This window comes from Bombus vancouverensis, chromosome 17 (assembly GCF_051014615.1).
Source record: "Bombus vancouverensis nearcticus chromosome 17, iyBomVanc1_principal, whole genome shotgun sequence".
Lineage (NCBI taxonomy): Eukaryota > Metazoa > Arthropoda > Insecta > Hymenoptera > Apidae > Bombus > Bombus vancouverensis.
The window spans coordinates 3,175,647-3,186,686 of NC_134927.1; the positions used below are offsets into that span (position 1 = coordinate 3,175,647).

Consider the following 11,040-nt stretch of genomic DNA (forward strand, 5'->3'; position numbering starts at 1 on the left):
TTTCTTTATTTATTATTTATTTATCTTTTATTTACCTATCTTAATTTTATTTTTCCAGATCGTGCCTTATAACAAAACGATGGGAGAGTGCCCGCTTGGTTACAATAGCTTGCACATCAGAACGCAATCTCGAGACAGTTTACCACCGAATTACGTTATGGTGAGCTTTATTTGCCCATGTGGTGAATTCATCTCGCTATTTGGCCTGCATCGCTACCTTTTATACCATCTGACGGGAAGGACGGGACGAAGATCAGGCAGCCCAGCAGCGCGTCCATATCTCCTGTTGCTCACCAGGTTGCAAGCAGAAGCAATTCTGGGGCGTCGCAGGAATACGAATGAAGATGAACAAGAAAAAGAAGAAGAAGAAGAAGAAGTAGAATACTCTCCTGATCGCTAAACTAATTAGACTTGGGAACTACTTTATATGGGAACTACTACTTACTTTACTTGGGAACTGTAAATAGATGTTGTGTATAACAGGCTCATCACACATAAGTTGTATTGTACATTATAGTAAATAAATTTTATACTTCTACTTAAAAGATAGATTCTAAATTTTTCTTTATCCCTTCTATCCCTTCAATTCCAATTTATCATATAATAGATTATAACTTCTGTCCAGTTTGTTAAAATTTCTTTAACAACTTCTGCGCTTCCTGTTTAGCATCTCGATCATCTTCGTTCTTTGCAGGATAATCAAGGGCCATTTTTAAATATTTCGTAGCTAGCTCTTTTTGATTTAATTTTAAGTAGGTTTTTCCCAACATTAATAAATTTTGACTATAGAAATTGGGATCAATTTCCTCTGCAGTTTCAAAATATTTTAGAGCTTCCTCGAATGATGAAGATGGCGGTTCTCCAAATATTACAGATGCAATTTTTCTTTGATACCATGTTAAATCAGCAACTTGATAGCACCAAGTACCAAGCATGTACGTAAGTGTTGGTTCTTTTGGATTTAGTTCCATTGCTCTCTGCGACATTAAACATATTCGATACAATTGCTTGACATTGTGTCAGGGAATGAAATATTTATAAGTATATATATATATGTCGGAGATGAAAGGAAAGCCGAAGCCCTTCCTTGGAAATTTTGGGAACATCCTCTAGTACCTTGGCCTAGATTTTATTATAGTTGTAATTGTTTAAGATTTGTAATAAGCGAGATTGGGTTCGAGGTGACAATCGGTCGCTGAACGTAGCCACGGTCACGGGATGGATGTTTTATCTAACGGAGGTCTGGAGTGGTTGTATGTGTTTTCCGAGAAGTGTGGTTGTGGCGGCATGCGGCCTCGAGAGCGGGCCGAGCCACGTGTGATGTTGCCTCGGAGGTGCCGATGCAATGGGACATACATTGTATTTAGTAATCAAAACTCCAGGCGGAAACTGCCTAGCAACGGCGTTTGGAACTTCCTCGATGCTTCCAACGAGTGTGCCTAGCAACGGCGTTTGGAACCTTCTCGATGCTTCCAAACGGGTATAGAAACAAAATGCAATCGTACAGGGAGAAAAATCTCCACGAGGCTGGCATTCTTGCGATTGCCCTGGAGAGTGATACATCGAGCGTTTTCGAGGATCGCATTTGCGTCTAAGTTAGTTTCGCTTAGTAAGGAGTTATCCCGGTGACCGTGGATTCGTTTGAACTCAAACATTGCTAATAGTATTATTTAATTTAATTATTCGTAGATCGTATTATTCATTAGGCTTAGTGTTTGTTAGACTTATTATTAGTTGTACTTATTATTTGTTAAGCTTAGTGATAGACCTGTATATACGTGTAAATAAAATCTCGGCTTTGTGAAACGATGGCTAGTCCACATGAAGAGTCGTCGCGCGCCCAAAATTCGAATCCTGATCCGACATCAGAAGTGGGATCAGAACCGTTTAAAGTGCTACAAGGGCAAATGGACCTTATACGCGAGTTAATTCAGACGCTAGCGCACAAAACGGGGGAGCAACGACCGAGTACGGAATCTAAGGATGCAACGTTACCACGTTTTGACCCCGAAGGCGCGGGCGCCGATCCATCCGCGTGGTGCTCTCATGCTGATCTGATTTTGAAAGACCACCCGATGCAAGAGAGTGCGTTACTTTCCGCTCTAAATCGCGCCCTAAGGGGTTCTGCTGCGCATTGGCTTTCACAAATGGTGCGCGGTGGAAAGCTTACCTGGCCAACGTTTAAGGAACAATTTCTTTCGCGTTTTGGTGGCAGAGAGACAGCCGCTTCGGCGTTAATAAGGATATCCAGAGAACGACCGTCGGAGACTGAATCTCCGGGAGCGTACGGTAGTCGCCTCCGCTCCATGCTGCAGATGAAGTTGCAAGATCTAACGATGCCCGAAGTGATCAATGCCCTCGCCCTTTATATGCTGAGTTCACAAGATCGACGCTTTCGGCGACTAACGCTCGCGAATAATATCAGGACGGAGGACCAATTTCATGATGAAATGAGGATTCTCCCTTACAACGATCAGCCGACATTTTCGCCAAGAAATTCACTAACGGAACCTGAAGCTAAACGCAGCAGGCTATCAGTTCCTCGGATTAAGTGCTACCGCTGTGGTGCTCACGGACATAGGAGAACGGAGTGTCGCCTGCAAACACAAACGGGGAAGGAGCAGGATATACGAAACCCGAAGGAAAAACGACCAGCCGCATCGTCGAAGGTGACCTGCTTCAAATGCCACGAGGAGGGACATATCGCGCCTAATTGCCCATCATCGCGGAAAAGAAACTACGATTCCATTGACGAACGCCGGATCGACTCCTGTGTAGTAGAAGCTCCGGCTGGTAGATTAAGCCATCTGGGTGAGTCGTATCCATTTTACTTTGATTCTGGGGCCGAGTGTTCGTTAATCAAAGAGTCCCTAGCCTCGAAATTTTCGGGCAAAAGAATAACCGATGTGGTAGTGATGCGGGGGATCGGGAATACTTGTATTAAGAGTACACTTCAGATTTTGTCCACTGTTCGTATTAACGATCTTACATTGGAGATAGTTTTTCATGTCCTTGCTGACGATTACCTAAAATACGACATCATGATTGGTCGCGAGATTTTGAGCCAGGGATTCGACGTAAATATCGCGCAAGATAGCCTCGTTATTTGTAAAACAAAGGTCGTTAACGCTTGTGGTAAAGTCGCAGAAGATGCGGTCAACATTAACGAGGTTGACACTGATGTGATCGGTAACTATAAAGATCGATTAATCTCTGTTCTCGAAAAATTCAAAGAATCATTCATTACGGGTTTCCCGCGTACTCGCGTCAGTACGGGCCAGTTGGAAATACGGCTAATCGATCCCAACGTCACCGTGCAGAGAAGCCCTTACAGGCTTAGCGTGGAAGAGCGAAGAATAGTACGCGAGAGGATAGACGAGTTAATTAAAGCACAAATTGTAAAACCTAGTAATTCGCCGTTCGCGAGCCCTATAATACTCGTGAAGAAGAAGGACGGCTCAGACAGATTGTGCGTAGACTTTCGAGCGCTGAATAAAAATACGGTCGCGGATCGGTATCCCTTACCCCTTATTGCTGACCAAATCGCGAGATTGCAGAGTGCGAGATACTTCATTAGCCTGGACATGGCTAGCGGATTTCACCAGATCCCCATTCACCCTAACTCGACGGAATATACTGCGTTCGTTACCCCCGACGGTCAATACGAATACGTGACGATGCCGTTTGGGTTGAAAAATGCACCAGCCGTTTTCCAGAGAGCCATTTTCAAGGCCTTAGGCGACCTCGCTTATTCGTATGTCGTTGTTTATTTGGACGACGTTCTAATAATCGCCGACTCAATAGATCAAGCTCTAGAAAGGTTGCACACTGTACTAAACACTCTCGTAAACGCCGGATTTTCTTTCAATTTCGCTAAATGTTCTTTTCTGAAGACGTCGGTACTTTATTTGGGATATGTAATTCGTAACGGAGAAGTTCGTCCAAACCCGGGAAAAATACAAGCTTTGAATTCTTTACCTGCACCGTCGACCGTCACACAGCTTAGGCAGTTTATAGGTTTGGCCTCTTACTTCCGAAAATTTATTCCTAAATTTTCGCAAGTGATGAAACCCTTGTACGCACTCACTTCTAGTAACAAGCACATAACTTGGACGGACAGGCACGAAAAGATAAGACAACAGATAATTTCCGTTCTGACCGACGCGCCGGTGTTAATGATATTTGATCCCAATCGGCCCATAGAGTTACATACCGACGCTAGTTCGGAGGGGTATGGAGCTATTTTAATGCATAGAGTCGAAAAGGAAAACAGAGTCATCGAATATTATAGTAAAAGGACCAGTCCCGCGGAATCTAGGTATCATTCGTACGAACTGGAGACACTAGCAGTAGTAAGCGCCGTTAAGCATTTCCGACACTACTTACATGGACGGAAATTCTTAGTAGTTACGGACTGTAATTCTTTGAAAGCCTCCAGCAACAAAGTAAACTTAAACGACCGGGTTTATAGGTGGTGGGCTTATTTGCAAACATTCGATTTTGACATCATGTATCGAGAGGGTAAACGAATGGCCCACGTAGATTTCTTTTCGCGAAACCCCGTAGACTTGAATCGCCGTATGATAGACAAGGTCGCAGAGAAAGAGATTAATCTGGCCGAGATCTCCGAAGACTGGCTATTAGCGGAACAACGTCGCGATCCGCAAATCTCCGAAATCGTTAATAAATTACAGAACGAAGAGCTCGCGGAAGATATCGCGAATACCTACGAACTGCGATCCGGTACACTTTACCGTAAAGTACAACGAAAGGGCAGAACCCTTTGCTTACCCATTGTTCCGAGAGGTTTTAGATGGTCCGTCATCAACCATGTGCATCAGTCAATTATGCACTTAGGATGGGATAAAACGCTCGAGAAGCTCTATGAGTATTATTGGTTCGAGGGAATGGCGAAGTATGTTCGCAAGTTTGTCGAGAACTGCCATGCTTGTAGAGTTTCGAAGGCTAGTTCAGGTAAAATACAGGCTGAACTGCATCCTATACCTAAGACCGGCATACCGTGGCATACGGTGCATATGGACATAACGGGCAAGCTGAGTGGCAAGAATGACTCGAAAGAGTATGTCGTCGTCTTGATCGATGCCTTTACGAAATTCGTGCACTTATATCACACACGCAAATTGGATTCGCTCAGCGTTATCAAGGCACTTAAGTCCGCCGTGTTTTTGTTCGGTAGTCCCTGTCGAATAATAGCAGATCAGGGTAGATGTTTCACGGGCCGGGAATTTCAAGAATTCTGTGCAAGCAAACAAATCAAAGTTCATTTGATCGCGACCGGTGCAAGTAGGGCCAATGGGCAAGTAGAACGTGTTATGAGCACGTTAAAAAATATGTTCACAACGGTAGAAACGACCGGGCGTTCATGGCAAGACGCGATCGGGGAGATGCAATTGGCTTTGAATTGCACCATCAACCGCGTAACCAAATCGAGTCCTTTAGAGTTATTGATTGGTAGAGCAGCAAGACCGTATGACTTATTACTACCTGATAACATCGAGGAAAAAGAAATAGATATCTCCAGTGTAAGACAACAGGCAATAAAAGAGATGGAAACTAGTGCTAGGTATGACAAAGAGAGATTCGATAAAACCAAAGCTAAAGTAGTTAGGTTTAATCCTGGTGATTTGGTACTACGCCAAAATGAAGAAAGGAACCAGACAAAATTGGATCCAAAATTCAGGGGTCCGTTTGTGATATCGGAGGTCCTGGGAGGAGACCGATATACCTTGAAAACACTGGATGGGAAAAGGTCATACAAGTACAGTCATGACAGGTTAAGGAAAATGCCGGATAGTCGCATTCCTGCGGAGTTGGATGTCTGTTGTGATGACGAGAACAGTGACCATGGCGATGCGAGTACCCCGATCCCAGAGGATCGTAGAATTATATGAGCCCAGGTGCGGCCATGGGACGGAGTTCAGTGCGGTCAGGCACTGGGAGTGACGATGTCACGAAGCTGGGAGCCGGTTTAGTACCGACAGCGACGATGTCACGAAGCTGGGAGCCGGTTTAGTACCGACAGCGACGATGTCACGAAGCTGGGAGCCGGTTTAGTACCGACAGCGACGATGTCACGAAGCTGGGAGCCGGTTTAGTACCGACAGCGACGATGTCACGAAGCTGGGAGCCGGTTTAGTACCGACAGCGACGATGTCACGAAGCTGGGAGCCGGTTTAGTACCGACAGCGACGATGTCACGAAGCTGGGAGCCGGTTTAGTACCGACAGCGACGATGTCACGAAGCTGGGAGCCGGTTTAGTACCGACAGCGACGATGTCACGAAGCTGGGAGCCGGTTTAGTACCGACAGCGACGATGTCACGAAGCTGGGAGCCGGTTTAGTACCGACAGCGACAATGCCACGAGGTTGGAGCTGGTCTAGTACCGACAGCGACAATGTCACGGATTTGGAGCTGGTCTAGTACCGACAGCGACGATGTCACGAAGCTGGAGCTGGTCTAGTACCGACAGTGACAATGTCACGAGGCTGGAGGCGGTCTAGTGTTGACAGCGACGGTGTTACGAAGCTGGTTATGTAACGAACTTTGAGAGTATGTGCGATTCGAAGGATGAGACCCATTTGGGTGTGAAATCGAGAATGGTCCGTCATGTCATTACGACCCGACTGAAAGCACGCAGAATGCAACTGGCACTTTGAATGCTAATCACAATGACACTAATCTTGTTTCCTTTTGTTTTGTTAACGAAGGTACACCCGAGGACGTGTGATAGTCAGGATGGCCGTGTCGGAGATGAAAGGAAAGCCGAAGCCCTTCCTTGGAAATTTTGGGAACATCCTCTAGTACCTTGGCCTAGATTTTATTATAGTTGTAATTGTTTAAGATTTGTAATAAGCGAGATTGGGTTCGAGGTGACAATCGGTCGCTGAACGTAGCCACGGTCACGGGATGGATGTTTTATCTAACGGAGGTCTGGAGTGGTTGTATGTGTTTTCCGAGAAGTGTGGTTGTGGCGGCATGCGGCCTCGAGAGCGGGCCGAGCCACGTGTGATGTTGCCTCGGAGGTGCCGATGCAATGGGACATACATTGTATTTAGTAATCAAAACTCCAGGCGGAAACTGCCTAGCAACGGCGTTTGGAACTTCCTCGATGCTTCCAACGAGTGTGCCTAGCAACGGCGTTTGGAACCTTCTCGATGCTTCCAAACGGGTATAGAAACAAAATGCAATCGTACAGGGAGAAAAATCTCCACGAGGCTGGCATTCTTGCGATTGCCCTGGAGAGTGATACATCGAGCGTTTTCGAGGATCGCATTTGCGTCTAAGTTAGTTTCGCTTAGTAAGGAGTTATCCCGGTGACCGTGGATTCGTTTGAACTCAAACATTGCTAATAGTATTATTTAATTTAATTATTCGTAGATCGTATTATTCATTAGGCTTAGTGTTTGTTAGACTTATTATTAGTTGTACTTATTATTTGTTAAGCTTAGTGATAGACCTGTATATACGTGTAAATAAAATCTCGGCTTTGTGAAACGATGGCTAGTCCACATGAAGAGTCGTCGCGCGCCCAAAATTCGAATCCTGATCCGACATATATATATTAATATATTATCATGAAATATACCTGCATATGTTTCTTAATATTATATGACTCTTTTATTTGTGCTTTTACTCCTTCATAAAGAGTCTTAGAATTAAGAAGAATCGATGCCCATTTGTGTGCAGCCCAATTATCCTCTTTTATCTCAAGTGCTTCAAGTATTAAATCATAAGCTTCGAAAATTAATTTCTTTCCATCCACTTCACTCACAATTTTAGACAATTTATACATTGCTCTACACAAACGCCATATAATTTCAATATCACCGCTATCCTATAAAAATATTCAATTTTATTATCTACATTTATAAGTGATATACATAATGTCATTACTTATTAATTTATTAGAAGGTCATGTATTTCCTGGTATTGTTCTTGCTCGTATAATGCATCGGCTTTTGCTATTAGAACTTCTTTTGTAGTTATGATTGCTTCGTTGTCACCTCTCTTTTTTGTAAGACCCCAAATACCCATAGCAGTGAACGACGATATGGTACATAATTTTGTTGTTAACATGTACTGATTGGTCTAACAAAGGTGCGGACCGGTGTTATGACACTCATTAAAGGGGTAATAATAAATTAGAATCGCACTTTCCTCCAACTCTGTTGTCATTGTATATTCTCAGAAGCATTCTCGGACTTTCCGTAATTAAGAAGGTTTCGCATACCTGAAGCACAATCCGTCTGTCCTTTAAACCGTGTTTCATACACCAAACAAATGAACAACTGCTTAGGCTTTACCTGCCTGTTTATTAGGGGGCCCCCTTAAAAGTCTTAACCCACGCAGTGGGGGCAAACATGAAGGGAAGTGGCGTCTATATAAGCTCGACAACTAGCTTGGAGATCACATTCCCAATTCGACTATCGAACAGAACGTTTGAAAGTTCTTGACGCTTCGAAGTTCTTGACGTTTGAAAATTCTCGACGTTCGAAAGTTCTTCGTGTTTGGAAGCGCTTCGCGATTGAAAGAGTCCTTATACATCTTCACCACACTTGGAGCAGTAAGTATTTTATTTCCTTCAAATCGTTTCTTCCACCGATTTTTCAAACAATTTGTTTGAAATTATTTATTTTATTTCTTTATTTATTATTTATTTATTTTTTATTTATCTATCTTAATTTTATTTTTCCAGATTCTTCTTCGCATTTGGAAGTACTTCGAGTTCGAAAGTTCTTCACGTTTGGAAGCGCTTCGCGATTGAAAGCGTCCTTATACATCTTCACCACACTTGGAGCAGTAAGTATTTTATTTCCTTCAAATCGTTTCTTCCACTGATTTTTCAAACAATTTGTTTGAAATTATTTATTTTATTTCTTTATTTATTATTTATTTATTTTTTATTTATCTATCTTAATTTTATTTTTCCAGATTCTTCTTCGCATTTGGAAGTACTTCGATTTCGAAAGTTCTTCACGTTTGGAAGCGCTTCGCGATTGAAAGCGTCCTTATACATCTTCACCACACTTGGAGCAGTAAGTATTTTATTTCCTTCAAATCGTTTCTTCCACTGATTTTTCAAACAATTTGTTTGAAATTATTTATTTTATTTCTTTATTTATTATTTATTTATCTTTTATTTACCTATCTTAATTTTATTTTTCCAGATCGTGCCTTATAGCAAAACGATGGGAGAGTGCCCGCTTGGTTACAATAGCTTGCACATCAGAACACAATCTCGAGACAGTTTACCACCGAATTACGTTATGGTGAGCTTTATTTGCCCATGTGGTGAATTCATCTCGGAATTTGGCCTGCATCGCTACCTTTTATACCATCTGACGGGAAGTACGGGACGAAGATCAGGCAACCCAGCAATGCGTCCATATCTCCAGTTGCTCACCAGGTTGCAAGCAGAAGCAATTCTGCGGCGTCGCAGGAATACGAATGAAGATGAACAAGAAAAAGAAGAAGAAGAAGAAGAAGAAGAATACTCTCCTGATCGCTAAACTAATTAGACTTGGGAACTACTTTATATGGGAACTACTACTTACTTTACTTGGGAACTGTAAATAGATGTTGTGTATAACAGGCTCATCACACATAAGTTGTATTGTACATTATAGTAAATAAATTTTATACTTCTACTTAAAAGATAGATTCTAAATTTTTCTTTATCCCTTCTATCCCTTCAATTCCAATTTATCATATAATAGATTATAACTTCTGTCCAGTTTGTTAAAATTTCTTTAACAACTTCTGCGCTTCCTGTTTAGCATCTCGATCATCTTCGTTCTTTGCAGGATAATCAAGGGCCATTTTTAAATATTTCGTAGCTAGCTCTTTTTGATTTAATTTTAAGTAGGTTTTTCCCAACATTAATAAATTTTGACTATAGAAATTGGGATCAATTTCCTCTGCAGTTTCAAAATATTTTAGAGCTTCCTCGAATGATGAAGATGGCGGTTCTCCAAATATTACAGATGCAATTTTTCTTTGATACCATGTTAAATCAGCAACTTGATAGCACCAAGTACCAAGCATGTACATAAGTGTTGGTTCTTTTGGATTTAGTTCCATTGCTCTCTGCGACATTAAACATATTCGATACAATTTCTTGACATTGTGTCAGGGAATGAAATATTTATAAGTATATATATATATATATTAATATATTATCATGAAATATACCTGCATATGTTTCTTAATATTATATGACTCTTTTATTTGTGCTTTTACTCCTTCATAAAGAGTCTTAGAATTAAGAAGAATCGATGCCCATTTGTGTGCAGCCCAATTATCCTCTTTTATCTCAAGTGCTTTAAGTATTAAATCATAAGCTTCGAAAATTAATTTCTTTCCATCCACTTCACTCACAATTTTAGACAATTTATACATTGCTCTACACAAACGCCATATAATTTCAATATCACCGCTATCCTATAAAAATATTCAATTTTATTATCTACATTTATAAGTGATATACATAATGTCATTACTTATTAATTTATTAGAAGGTCATGTATTTCCTGGTATTGTTCTTGCTCGTATAATGCATCCGCTTTTGCTATTAGAACTTCTTTTGTAGTTATGATTGCTTCGTTGTCACCTCTCTTTTTTGTAAGACCCCAAATACCCATAGCAGTGAACGACGATATGGTACATAATTTTGTTGTTAACATGTACTGATTGGTCTAACAAAGGTGCGGACCGGTGTTATGACACTCATTAAAGGGGTAATAATAAATTAGAATCGCACTTTCCTCCAACTCTGTTGTCATTGTATATTCTCAGAAGCATTCTCGGACTTTCCGTAATTAAGAAGGTTTCGCATACCTGAAGCACAATCCGTCTGTCCTTTAAACCGTGTTTCATACACCAAACAAATGAACAACTGCTTAGGCTTTACCTGCCTGTTTATTAGGGGGCCCCCTTAAAAGTCTTAACCCACGCAGTGGGGGCAAACATGAAGGGAAGTGGCGTCTATATAAGCTCGACAACTAGCTTGGAGATCACAT

At 41.7% G+C, this 11,040-nt stretch overlaps 2 pseudogenes; both read right to left on the reverse strand.

The window, feature by feature from the left end:
• Positions 1-629: 629 nt before the first annotated feature.
• Positions 630-8,149, reverse strand: LOC143303953 (regulator of microtubule dynamics protein 1-like; annotated as a pseudogene).
• A 1,611-nt stretch (positions 8,150-9,760) lies between these two features.
• On the reverse strand, positions 9,761-10,941 carry LOC117165157 (regulator of microtubule dynamics protein 1-like; annotated as a pseudogene).
• Positions 10,942-11,040: the final 99 nt, after the last annotated feature.